The 13,452-nt window shown below is 41.6% G+C and overlaps 2 long non-coding RNA genes across 2 annotated transcripts; one reads left to right on the forward strand and one right to left on the reverse strand.

Annotated features, from left to right (window-relative positions):
* Positions 1–2,329: 2,329 nt before the first annotated feature.
* On the reverse strand, positions 2,330–7,944 carry LOC119012710. Its single transcript, XR_005072573.1, has 4 exons — positions 7,827–7,944; positions 6,805–6,942; positions 6,154–6,206; positions 2,330–2,758 (listed from the first exon to the last, which is right to left on the reverse strand). It is a non-coding gene; the product is annotated as an uncharacterized LOC119012710 (long non-coding RNA).
* Positions 7,945–8,255: 311 nt separating this feature from the next.
* Positions 8,256–13,160, forward strand: LOC119012580. The gene is made up of 3 exons (XR_005072525.1): positions 8,256–8,863; positions 9,383–11,807; positions 12,904–13,160. It is a non-coding gene; the product is annotated as an uncharacterized LOC119012580 (long non-coding RNA).
* The last annotated feature ends 292 nt before the right edge of the window (positions 13,161–13,452 follow it).

Genomic DNA, 13,452 nt, shown 5'->3' on the forward strand with positions numbered 1-13,452 from the left:
TCAGTTTGTCTGTGCATAACGAGTCAGGCATAAACTCTGTGACTCCGTGACATAATGTTATTTCAAGATTTTCTTCATGCATTTAAAACACAGAAGGAAAGGGAAAAAAAGAATAAAGCTATATGATATCAGCAGCATGCTAAAATGCACTAATATGCTAATAGCAACGTTAACATCCTAATGTTTAGCAGGTATATTGTTCACCATGTTAATTTAACATGTTGGCGTGTGTTTGCGGTGTAAATACTTACAATCCCCTGGTCCCGGAGCTCCTACTGTTAGCTACCACTCTGGTGATATGCCGTTCTCTATTTGTTTCAAGTACGAACGGGACAGGAGGAAAAATTCTTACATGTTGCAAGAATTGGCCAACTTATGGTAACTCTTAACAAAGTAGCAATAGAACCTGACAAGACACATCACACACTGGTATGGTTTGTGCACGGCGCAGGACAGGAAGGCTCTACAGCGGGTAATTAAATCTGCCCAGAACGTCATTGGTACACCTACAGAGCAGCAGTGGATAATGTCTCTGAGATGTTTCAATCTTAAGCAACACGATGGACTAACTGACTCACCATCTGCCACTCCCATCCTTAGATCCTTTTGGCCGACGTGGCTAAAAACTGATGCAGCCTGGATCAGAGGTATGCAAACTTGTTAAGTGTCTTTCATTCGACCCCCTCTCCTTGAGAAAACGCCCCATTGTCTCCAACTCCTCAGAAGTTAAAACATCTATAATCTCTGACGACGACATCTGTGTCATTATCAACGTCAGACATTATATAACTCTTAACACACACAGCAGAACTCCTCATTACTAAATTGGCTCTCTGAAAGAATCATTATATGGTGAGTCAGCACCTTAAGTGTCAATATAATATAATGCACAGGTTCCTGCCAATTTCCCATATGCATGTACCTTGCTGAAAGGCACACACCCGCGAGTAAACAGAGGGAAATTAGGATGAAACGGGGGAGAGAAAACTCACCTTTCCGATCTGAGAGTGCCTTTAAATCATCCATACAGGTAATGGCTTTTGGAATTGATTTTACTTTCATGGTAAAGAAAGCAATTCAGTAGTGGTTTAACTACTATCCTCTCCTCTAGGTAGGCTCTCCCATTCACCGCTCAGCAACCAGTGGTCCAATAACAATGGCGCACAGGACCGTGAGCGTTCACAATATGCGTGAGCAGCTGTGTGTATGTCTCTGCGTGTGTGTGTGTGTGTGCGCAAGTACTGCAAATGTGTTTGTGCGTGAGCTCATCCATAAATGAGTGTATGTGCAAGACAGAGAAAAAGCATAATCTGCCGGTAATGGAACATGAAACCGAGCAGAAAATTGCAAAAAGAAATGACTCCTGGGGAGGGTGTCAGCGCCGATGAAATAAAGCCCTTCATGTGTGGCCTAATAAAGGCAGGCAGAGGGGCTAATGCCCTCTATAATCACACCTTTATTCTGATACACACAGAGGGAGGAAAAAAAAAAAAAAAACATGCGGTTAGAGCTCAGCAAAATATTCAAAAAGTGGCCTGATAGTTAATTATCAAGCATGGTTTTGCTCCCTTGGGTGTCAGCTGGCTACTGTAGATAAGTGCTCTCACTGCAGTTTTTTTTCCTAATGGACTGCAAATATGACATGTGTGTTTTTCACATTTAAACCAAATGCAATTAATATAAAAAAAGATCCGCCAGAAAACGATTTCTGACATACAGAAAAAAAAGGGGAGGAAAATCAATTAAAACAAGAAAAACATCAGCAACAGATGCTCCCGTTTGAAGTCTGCGCTTCTTCTGATGGCAAAGTTGTTGCATTTATTACAGCAAACACTATATATATATAATTAGGATGTAGTCAGTCTATAAGTGCTCCACTTGTCCTCATAAATAATGGGTATAATTAATTCTGCAGGTTTCAGCGGCAAATGTTATTAAAAGCAGGGACTTTGCCAAACCTTTGGGTTTAGTCAGTTGATTAATTGGATTAAATCAGTGCACTCAAGTGAAACACCGCTTTTTGAGTCTGGGATCATGATTCAATTATCTTATTATTTCAACAAATGTGAGTCACGGTTCTGGAGCTGAAAAGATAAAGTTCAGACTTAGAAGAGTGGCTCTCAAACATTTCCAGGAGCCGGAACAAGTTTGCACTCAATCACAATTTTTTTATCAGTCATTAAAAGCGACTGATGACAAATGATCCGCGTCGAATTCATGCAGTCAGCGCGACGGCATCAGCAAACTCTTTGTTGTTTTATTTTCCCTGCATACATCAGTATCATTTATTAGTTCCACAGTTTCTACGCCTGGTCATCCTTGCCCCCCCCCCAATGTAGTGGCTCCGCACGGCACGCCCAGTTTGAGAAGTGCTGACTGAGAATGCTAAAAATGATCTTCAAACAATATCTCCAGGCGATGAAAAACATGTATGTTTTAGAGAGTTTTCTACACCACGCTGTGCTCGTTCTCTGAGGGCTGGAGAAAGTAGCAGGTAAGAAGCATCTGAGGATCTTTCTTTCAGCAGGCCTCCTGCTCCACTGGAGATCCAGCGCTGCGGTGCACCAACAGCCCTCCCGGTACTTCCGAATTCTGATGCAGTCTTACCCGCCATCGCAGACATCAACCGAACGGGGCTGCATGGAAGATTCACAATTCATGAAGTCCACGAGGGGGCTGGGTAATGCGGACTTCTGGAGAGCGAGCTCTGGGTGCCGAGACTTCACCAGACTTCACTGGTGGAGCTACACTCCATTCACTGCAAAATGGATGTTATGTTTATTATTCACCGCCAGAGGAGGAACATGCATCTTTTAAACGTATAAAACAAGAAAAGTATGATGAGACGTTACACGCAGCATTATGAACCCATATTAAACCATATAATACCGTAGAAATGTGTAAAAACAAATCAAAAGATTAAACAATATACGTATTAAAATAAAGTATAAAGGCGAAGTTCGACATATTGGGTCGCTAACAAGTGGCTAAATGAGAGTACAGAAGTTTTCACGCACATTAAAAGTCATCACGCTGAACACGGAGGCTCATCTGCTCCCCAGTCTGTCTTTACAGGCGGTTGCAAACTGTCCCGACTCTAACTGTCCTAACTTTACACCTCACAGATTGATCAAAACGTGTATAGTAAGTGTGTAGTAAGACACTGAGCGGAGCAACGTTTAAGTCGTGCAACCACGATGTAGTCATGTTTATAGCCGAACATTAGCTCTTTATTTCTAGCATTCTAATTTAGCCGTTGAAAATCACAGAAGTGGTGTTCATCTGTGATCTCGCTCAACAAAACATGGAAGTATCATGAACTTATTTTTGGCGATCAAAAATCCCATGGGCTTTTTGCAGAGGGTGATGCTAACTTATTTTACAGAAATATGCTATTGCTGGATTCAGCCTTCTTACCCGAGTCTCGAGTCACATGGCTTCAGTTCAGCCGTGAATCTGGCAAATAAATCACTGTCAAACTAGTGTGTTAATATTGAGAGACATACTCTCTCTGCCCTCTGCTCGCTAGTAGCTTCAGCAATAGTTTTCTTTTATCTGCCACAGCCTTGGATTTATTGACTGCTGTCAGGATGTTAAGGGATTTTTTTACAAATACAACAAAAAAAATTGCTTCTACCAACCCTAGTTTAAACACAAGTGCACATTTATTCATCATTAATTCATTATTGGAAATTTTTACTCTGATGTTTACATCTAGTTACATTTATATGTATGTTGTATCGTTTGCTTGCCTGCGGAGAAACTGCACATGTTTGCTGACCCGCTGTGCAGACTTACAGACTTATCTCACACTAGCATTGGACGGTTCATAGCTGGTGCGAGTTTACACCATTTTCCAAGGAGATTATTAGTATCTTCAGGCCTGTAAGATAAAGCCCACAAACAGCGCTCACCTCTCCCTCACAGCTTGGACTTGCCCTTGAAGGAAGCGCCAAAATGGACGCAAACAGTGAGATAAACTGTAAGACTGCCACCTGCAGATCTGTCCGATCAAAGGTTAAACATCTGCAGCTTCAGCTACATTCCTAGCGTCTGCCCCGGCTCATCAGTATGGGGGGGTACACGGCTATTATGTTGCGCTACATGGGGTCCCTGGTCTTTTAACCCTCCTTCTGTCTCCTTCAGTCTGTGTGGTGTCATTAGTGATGATGGGGCAGCTGGAATCGGCTCAGCAGGAGGGATATGATTGGACAAAACTATATTCAACAGCTATCATCAACCGACCTGCCCTTGACCGGCGCTGCTCCAGTAAATTTGCTCAGTGACCCTGTGTCAAAGAGATTTGTTGCACCGGACAACTCCTCTGTGGATAGCTGGAAAACTGTGCGAGCATGTGTCGGGCCCTGTCAACCAACTGTGGCTGAAATAAAGGTTAAAAACAAATAGCAAAAAGGATTGTTTGCAACCATCTGGCGGTGGCAGTTTCTTTACAGCGCTCATACTGTCCCAACGGGATTCGAGCCAGCCAGCAAGCCAGCCAGTCTTCAATAGTGTGTGGTGGAGCATAGATAAAACCTCATTCTGATGCCCAAGAAAAAAGAGAGGGAGCGAGAGAAAGAGAGGAGAAGAGAGGAGGAGAGGGAGTGAAATATTGATGAGAAATGTGAGGCACAAAAATAGAGCGGCTCTGAATTCCCAATGAAGGGCAAAGGACACACACATCCAAACACACACACACACACACACACACACACACACACACACACACACACACACACGTACACGTACACGTACACACACACACACACACACACAAAGCAGGGTGTAACAATAAAGTAGATGAGCAAATCTCACACACACACACACTCACATGCACTATGGCATTTTTTGTGCAAAACCATGAATCAGCACAAAAAGATCCCATCCGCTTCCCAGAAGTGCTTTGCAACAGTCTAAAATAGTAACTGCCGATCGTCCCAAATCTTTTTTTCTCTGTAATGTATTCCATGTGCACCGAGATGCATCCTCTGTCTTTATCTACATGCAGGGGTCAACTCCACACGCACAGGCATTATGACAGCGGGCCACAAAAGGGAAGTGAGACATGTTTCCAGGGCTCCTCAGAACCTCGAGGCTCAATGGAACCAAAGGGTGGAGAAAAGAAACCACTGGATATTTAAGCGATGCCTAGACAATTTTCAGCCCTGTTTGTGACAGCAGAACCAGATAGCTACGAAAAACGCAATCTTTTCCCTAACCCTAACCAAATGGCTTTCAAGCCTAAACCCAACCAGACAGAAGCACAGTGTTGCCACAACATGAAATTGAAAAATGAACCTTTAGAAGCGTGAGTTGCTTTAAGTTGCCACATAAAGAGATGTCAAGTTTCAGTCATACTCAGAATGTTAAGTGACAACATAATGAAATGTTCTGTTGTTCTGCTCTGGTTGACAGAAAAAAAAAAAAAAAAACGTCCACAGCCAACCTCTAGTCTGACAGTTGCACGAGCACAACAGGCTGCAACAAGTTGCTGCTACCAGCCCACATTAACATTTAACACTCCCACACATCCGTTAACACTTGCTTATCAAGGATCAGCAGTTGGTGTGTGTGTGTGTGTGTGTGTTTCACTTAATGAGATCCAGCTGCCCTTTAAATACACTCTATGAAAAAAAACATTTAATTTAAAATTAAATCAGATCCCAACAAAAAGGAAGCGAAAACTAATCTTTTTTTTCTAATATATATATACATATTTATTTAATTTAAGCCTGACGAGGCCCACAGCAGCTCGCAACCTTCAATTCCTTTAGATGAATTAATTTGTTTTGCGAAGGAATTACACCAACTGCTGAGTAGTCCACAACCGATAAGGTTTTCCCCCAGAGTTGTGGTCCCGAGGTCATGCCAGAAGGCAATTAGCAGAAAATGTAAACCCCTCAGAGGCACACTAGACAAACATGTTTGTGTAACTCCTAAACATGTGGGTTCGACTTTTAAATGTAATACCTGACACTATTTGTGTTACTGCTCTTCTGTTTTTGTGCCAGGGAAAACAAATGTTATCTGAGATTTACAATACTTTTCACTTTAGCAGAAGTTGGCAAAAATAACTTTCGAAGCTGTATTTTCAGCCTGAATAATGGATGAACTGTGTATAATAAGCTCAAGGAAACCGCTGAGGTTACTCACTGTAATAATCATCCACATTCAACAGCTTTGCGACCTCAGGATGCGGCTCGTACCTTCGGCGACAAAAAAAAAACAACTCCCTGAATGACGGTTGTAGGAAAACAATGATTCACAGAAGGTCACTGGAGTTCACACGCCGATACGCACACACTGTGATGGAGCACAATTCCCATCCAGCCCCGGCCAATTGCAGTTAATTGCTTCTGCGAATGAGTGATTGGGTCCGATTTTTTTTTTTTTTACCACAGCAGGATCTTACAGGAAGAGAGGATGAAGGAGGGAGGGAGAGGGAGATAAAAACAAAAACATCAACCTGTCACGGTGGGGCAATTAATAGGTTGATTAACTCCAAACCATTGCCAGACTTTCCCCTTGTGTGTCTCTGAGTGTGAGTGTGTCTGTGTGTGTGTGGCTGGACTCTGCATACCCTTCAAATCCTTTTATTAGACTTAAAAATGTTGATAAAACCTAGTTAATACCCCTAATTCGACTGGACCGTTTCATTAGCAGGTCAGGGTGTCACGGAACAACTTGTTGATGTTATATCTTTTGGTCCTCTCTAATCCCTCCGTGATAATGGCCCAACCCCATCTGTCATCACAAAAGCAATTAATGGGAAATAAATGGAAATAATAATGGGATTAATTTCACCTTCTCGTGCGTATCCTCTGATCCAGATTCCATTCGAATTAATTGATTTTTGCTGTGAAATGTTGCCGTCATAAATCACGGTGTGTCCAGGCCTTTACAGCGGCACCACTGGTTGTGCGGCACGTGTTTTAAATAGATCTGACAGGCAAGAGAAGACTCAGAGGGTTAACCTGCAACTTATTTCATTATATTTAAGACCATTAAAGTGTTCACCCAAATATCACCCTTGCTTCTTGGGCTAACCACCTCCTGACTATAGCTCTAAACTTTTGAGAGTGATATAAATTTTTGCATTTAAACTGGTAATTGATAACTTGTTTGCTTTAACTTTGCTTTAAGTGGGTAAAACAAGAGAGAACAGACAGGCATTCACTCGATGCAGAGCACCAGTGTTATGTCAAGGTCTGTTTCCCAGCTGATACGTGTTTCCCGTTACCACTCGGACTTGAGATGGTTGAAAAGTGGCACTCTTTCTACTAGATTGGTAAGTCACAAAACCTGTCTTCTAATTACAATATCCAGTCAGTTTACTCTGCCTTATCATAGAACTAAGATCGGGGTTTCGAGGTTGAATTTGAATTTGTACAGTAGCTGCTCTGCTAGCAGTAGCCATGTTGCTAACCCTGTCTTTGCGACAGCAGCATCAACACGAATACAACATGGAGATGATACAAGGACGTGAAGTTGAAAAGTTGCTTATTTTACTTCAACTAAAGGGTGAGTAAGCAAACTAATTTCATTTTTTGTATGACATGCACAATTCTATTGGATTATATTTATTATATTTCTATTTTATTGGTATGGAGCCGAAAATCTTGCAGGGGGAATTGCTAGACATATACAACACCATCATTACAATGTGTGTAGCTAAATGCTGCTGAAAGTGAGAACGTGTTTTTTAGTGATAATTTGGTTGTATACTTAATCCAACTTGGGGTCCTATTTACAGAGCAGCACTTCTGCTTAGCACTTGATCACATATGCCCATTGAAATCATGCAGTGAGAAAAATGAGAATATTACCCATCACTCTCTGGTTCAGCTGAAGACATCCACATTTTATAAATGACATCATTTACCTTGAGCGTGACTCATCTTTCCCAATTCAAATGGATTTCAACCTCAAACTGCCTTGTTGAATACACTTGTGATGGATCCTGGAATGATAGTAAGACTGGTTACCTTAGCAACCTAGAACCTTTTGGTTCCTTTATATCACTATGAGAAAATGTTGGAAACAGAGATAGAAGGCAGCCGCCTGACAGGCAAGCAGGCAGTGAAGACAACTAGGCAGGTCGGCAGATTCTCATCAAGTGTGCATTGCATCCCAATTAACGTATAGAGGAGCTCAAGCTATTATATATATATATATATATATATATATATATATATATATATATATATATATATATATATATATATGTCTTAATATATAAGGAAAGATCCAGTAAAGCTATGAAAATGAGTTGGAGGCAGAGAGGATTAAGTAGAGGCTGAAAATCTCTAATTATTCTTAGAGAATGCACATACACACATTCACGCACATTTCTAATACAAGCACACTACACACAAGAAGACCAATACAAACACGAAGACATAAACAGAGGATTTAAGTAACCTGCAGACAAACGAATATGTAGAGGATAAATGGGGAGCCGTTTGTGTGGACTTGAGGAAGACTATCAGTGTTATTGACTGAGACATCCATCAGCTTCCATTCATCACCACGTCTGTCTCTCATTTTTCTCGCTTCTCTGTAGTTTAATCGGAAAATAGTGACTCAGAAGAAAGTGTTTTGAGCTCTGGTGAGCGATACAATGGGCCACTTTGAAATTAAATATTTAATCTGTAATGATCTGTTCAAATGCAAAATTCACTGCATAACTGCGAAAAGCTGTGCCTTCCACCCCACTGAGGATTTATTCTTAAAAGCACAGTCTGACTGACTCCTGTCAGCCACTGCATGCCCTGCTGACACCGGGTGATCCTTCTTCTCTTTGCTAACATGAAACTGAGAAAACCAACTTCCTGTACTGGATCAGGACTACAAGTAGTGGGAGGTCAGGTTGTGAATTTGACATAATAGATGGCCTCACTGTGACATTAGCTTGTTGTGTTTGCCCATCATGTAACCTTGATGGGGTAGCTTAACATGAACGTTTATAACATTTGTTTGTAAGATTAGTTTTCACAGTAGTTTGTCACCTTGGTGTTTAACATTTGTTTGTCACTCTGTTAGTTCTAATTCATTCAACCTGATGTTTAATTTAATGACAGTTTTCATTAATACCTGCAAGATAACCCAAAATTGAGAAAACCAACTACATGGGCTGAATCATGACAGCAAGTAGTAGAGGGAGGACAGATTTTGAATTTGTCAACATGATGTTAGCTTGTTGCATTAGCTTGTCATGTAAGTTTGTCTGGTTAGCTTGTAACATTAGTTTGTCACATAAACTTGACGATCTGTTAGTTCTAGTCCATCCAAACTGATGTTTACAGCCTTTCAAAGCATGTAGTCATTTCTCTCTTCACTTGCTTATACCAACACACACTGACTTTATGTCTCTCTTTCACAGATGCACACAAACACACACATTTACCGAATACCCAGTGGAGGACTCCTGTCCAGCATGGCCCTCTCAACACTGCTATAAATCAGACAGCTTTCAGAGACTCACCACCTGGCAAACAACTGATAGGGAAAGAAAAAAGGAGCCGGACCCAAAAGAGCAAATGCAACAATAGATCGGGTCCAATGAAACAATAGAGACAAGGAAAGAGGAGGGAGGACGGAAAGGGCAACAACGGGAGACAGATAAAAGCCAAAGTACACCAGGTGCATCTCCGCTGCTAAAAGGGGAGGACAGCTCAATTTCGGAATTTACATCTTATTCCCTCACAACCATCTCAGTTCATATTATTGTGCGGTTTCAGAAAATAATGCTGCGGTGTGTCTGTGTTATCCCCAGAAAAATCATAATCTTGATTGACTGATCCCCTCGAAGAAAGTCTTATGACTTATGAATCCAACCAGAACTCAGGTCCTCGGATTGAAGGGTGGTCTTCCCGCCCATTTCTCGATACCCTCGCCGTGACACCTAAACTATAGTCATATTTTACAAGGGTCGCTCCTCTTTTGCCTCTGGCCATGGCTGCTGTTTTACTGACTGCACTATCATAATGGAAATGCCGCATTCAGGCTCTGCAGAGGCGCTCCCCTGCAACCGACACAGACAGAGCTGCTCTCGCGGATTCATGTTTAGTCAAAGTCTAATTATGACGGGCACCTTCAATTTGGCGCTGTACGGGAAATACACAGGGTTATTAATTTTAAGATCAAAACCACAAGGCTGCCTTACATGAAAATCCTTCCCCATAAATCTCCCCAAAGCTCCAACACGGTACACTTGCAGGTAATGCAGATCACATTTAGTCTCTGCTCTCCTAACAGAGTGACTTCAAAGCCTTTCCTGGGAGGAGGGCTAACAGTATAATTAAATCTAGACAGACGATAGGAGAGCAAACGCCTGCTAAATGGCCATCTTATCTTCTCTGGCCTGACAAACTGTCAAACCCTCTCCTCCATTTGTACATAATAGGACGGTGGAGGCAATGACAACACAATGATAGGTAATTGTGAGGAGGTGGGAGCTTAGATGTGGAAAATGTCAGGAGCGACAAGTGAGGTGAGATCGATGGATGAAGTCCCCGGTTTGTTTAAAGCAGTGAGAAGCTGGAAATGTGAGGGAACTTTCCACGTTGGGTGAACAGACTTGAATTTCATTAGGAAATATTCTAAAATTTTAAATTTCAAACTTATCAAAGTCGTATATTTCTTTGAAATCGAAAGCTTACCTAGTCACATCTTAAACTTCTGGCTAACAGGCTGATCATGTGTTAGAAACACATGCCTTCTCTTACAACGGCAGAATAACGACTTTCCACGCCCCAAATATGATACAATCTTTTATTGGAATTGACACATTCGTGCGTCATGTTGTGCCTTCTACCCTCAAAGTTTTATTTTATTTAACCATAAAATCAATTTTTTTCGCTAATAATGCAATTTACAAAGTGATATCTATCTAACGTCTGCTCACATCAGCCACTGTGTGCTTGTTGCAGCAAACACCAGAGTGTATTACATTGAGCAATGATGTATTTTATTGCTTCTGAACTCCATTTTCATTAATAGCAGGAAATAGTTCCATAGAATTGCTTTAACGCCCCTGAACACCTATAGAACACCCACATGGGGGATTTCAACAAAGGGCTCTTCTTTGTGGGTGGGTACTGTAAAGGCTGTACTTGATTGATAGCTCCGTCACCCTCCTGCGTGTCTCAGCCACATATTTTTCTTGATAATACGCCTTCCTGGCAGAGGCTTGCAGCTCATAGAACCCTGTTCTAGTGAGGCGCCAACCATCACCTGGCATTTTGTGAGCAGATTATGACTATAAAAATCTCTCTACAGCTGAAGGTTTTTCATATCCCAACTGTCATGAGCAGCTTGTACTTCAGTCCTAATAAGTCATTTTACTGTTAATACAAAAAATTAAAGCAAACTATGGGATGGATTAGAACACTATCGTTGTGATGTAATGCTCTGCAAAGCTCCAATGACTTTAAAACTTTAATCAGCAATTTTCAGTTTTCCTATATTATCCATACTTTATATAAAAACTGTTATTGTGCGTTTGTTAATGATAACTAAATGTATAAACTAGATGAATTTGGACCAGGGTTGTGAAGGGGGGTGGGGGCACCACCCCTACTTCCGGCACTCTTGCTCAGTGCACACCCATCTTTGAATGTGGCCTTCATTTTGATCTCATCTACACACCAACAGACACGACTTGACAGCTTGTAATTATCGCCGGGAACTCTGTCTCTGAACTCTGTGCTGCACTCAAAACGCAGTCGGCGGGGGTTGATGGACGACGGAGCAAAACCGTAGCGGAGCCGCTCCGCAACGTACATGCGACCAGTGGAATTCCCTGGGTAAGTGTGTTATCTGTCAGACCCTAAGAGCAGGATTATGAGGTTTTAAAAGAACAATAAACCAAAAACAAATTTATTTTATTTGGCGTATTTTTCAGACAAACAAAAAGTGTCATGTCTCCAAATTGCACCAGCACAGTGTTGTCAAAAATACACACTGTGGTGAGGTCAAATTGCCTCTAGTTTGACTATTGGTGTGATTATTTCTATCCACAGCAGGAGCAAAGTGTCAAAATTCATCCCTCCATGTTGTGGCTAAATGAGAACACAATGGTCGAAGAGATAGAGTTTCATGTGTAGGGTGCTAGAGTATCATCTGGGTAAAAATGTGTCAATATTCCTGCTTGTGATGAGGGAAAGTCCTCATCGGGTAACTGATTGATGTTGATCGTTTTCATTCAAGTTCCATTCTAAGGCCGTTCTTTAAATAGTTATGTTACAAATAATAAACACAGCATCTTCTAATAAACCTATAAAAAACCCACATCCCGTTCAATTCCCGGCTATACCGAGTATGGATATGGATAATTTAGTTTGTTGAATGGATGCAGATAGATAATGGTGCACTCACTCATCTCTGATCATGCGTCATATCTTAATGGACAAAACAGTTCATCCACCACATATTTTATCTTTCAAATCACATCTCAGAAATTAAAAAAAAAAAACTGTAAATCCTTAGTAAATTCTAACAGTCCTAATGAGCACAGCATGATATTAATACTTGACATTAACACTTTGATAAAACTGAACTCTCGAGACAACTCCAGCTTGACGAGACAAGATGCGGAGCACCTGATAGAATGTCAGTGAAAAACCAACACTAATCATCAGTAAAAAATTGAAGACGCACCAGCAGAATTCTTTTGACATTAATGATTTACAGCGGCCCGTGAGGCCACGGCTCGCTATGAAGAAGCATATGGTCTCAACAATATCAGAAAAAAAGCATCAAAATCCCAAATACACACAATTGAGCGAGCACAAAAAACACACACTTGCGGGCATTGCCGTGAGACCTTGGTTAATTATTCACATTGGTCAATAATGAGCCGCGAATCAATTTTTAATTGTGTTTGTCCCCTGTATTAATCAGACGATCGATTCCAGGCACGTCTCGGGTGCTCAGACGAGCCTCTGCAAGCAAAAGAGATTGTGGATGAGAAAAAGATGGAAGGGGGGACGGAGGATAATGGTTACAGCAGAGGGGAAAAAGAAAGCCGGAGAGGAAGAGCAATATGGTAGCGTCGTGTGACAAGATCTGACAGTTCTTATACTGTTACCCCTCATCTTATTAGGTCACTGTGTGTGTGCGTACTTGCCAACCTATCTAACAGTGGACCTTGGCGTCATAACACCAACAGGGGACCTGTGTGCACAGGGTATTTTGAGGGGCTGTCCTGCTCCATTTCAGTCAACAAGCTGATAGAGTAATGAAAAGATGCTGACCTACCTACTCTCTCTCTCGCTCACACACACACACACACACACACACACACACACACACACACACACACACACACACTCTTCTTTCTCTTCTCATGTTCAATCGTCTCTCCGATTTCTAATTTTACCCTACCCTCTCACACGCCTCTTTCGTCATCCTATTAGCCAATCAAAGGATCTTTTATTCTTCTAACTCATT

This window comes from Acanthopagrus latus, chromosome 22, assembly GCF_904848185.1.
Source record: "Acanthopagrus latus isolate v.2019 chromosome 22, fAcaLat1.1, whole genome shotgun sequence".
Lineage (NCBI taxonomy): Eukaryota > Metazoa > Chordata > Actinopteri > Spariformes > Sparidae > Acanthopagrus > Acanthopagrus latus.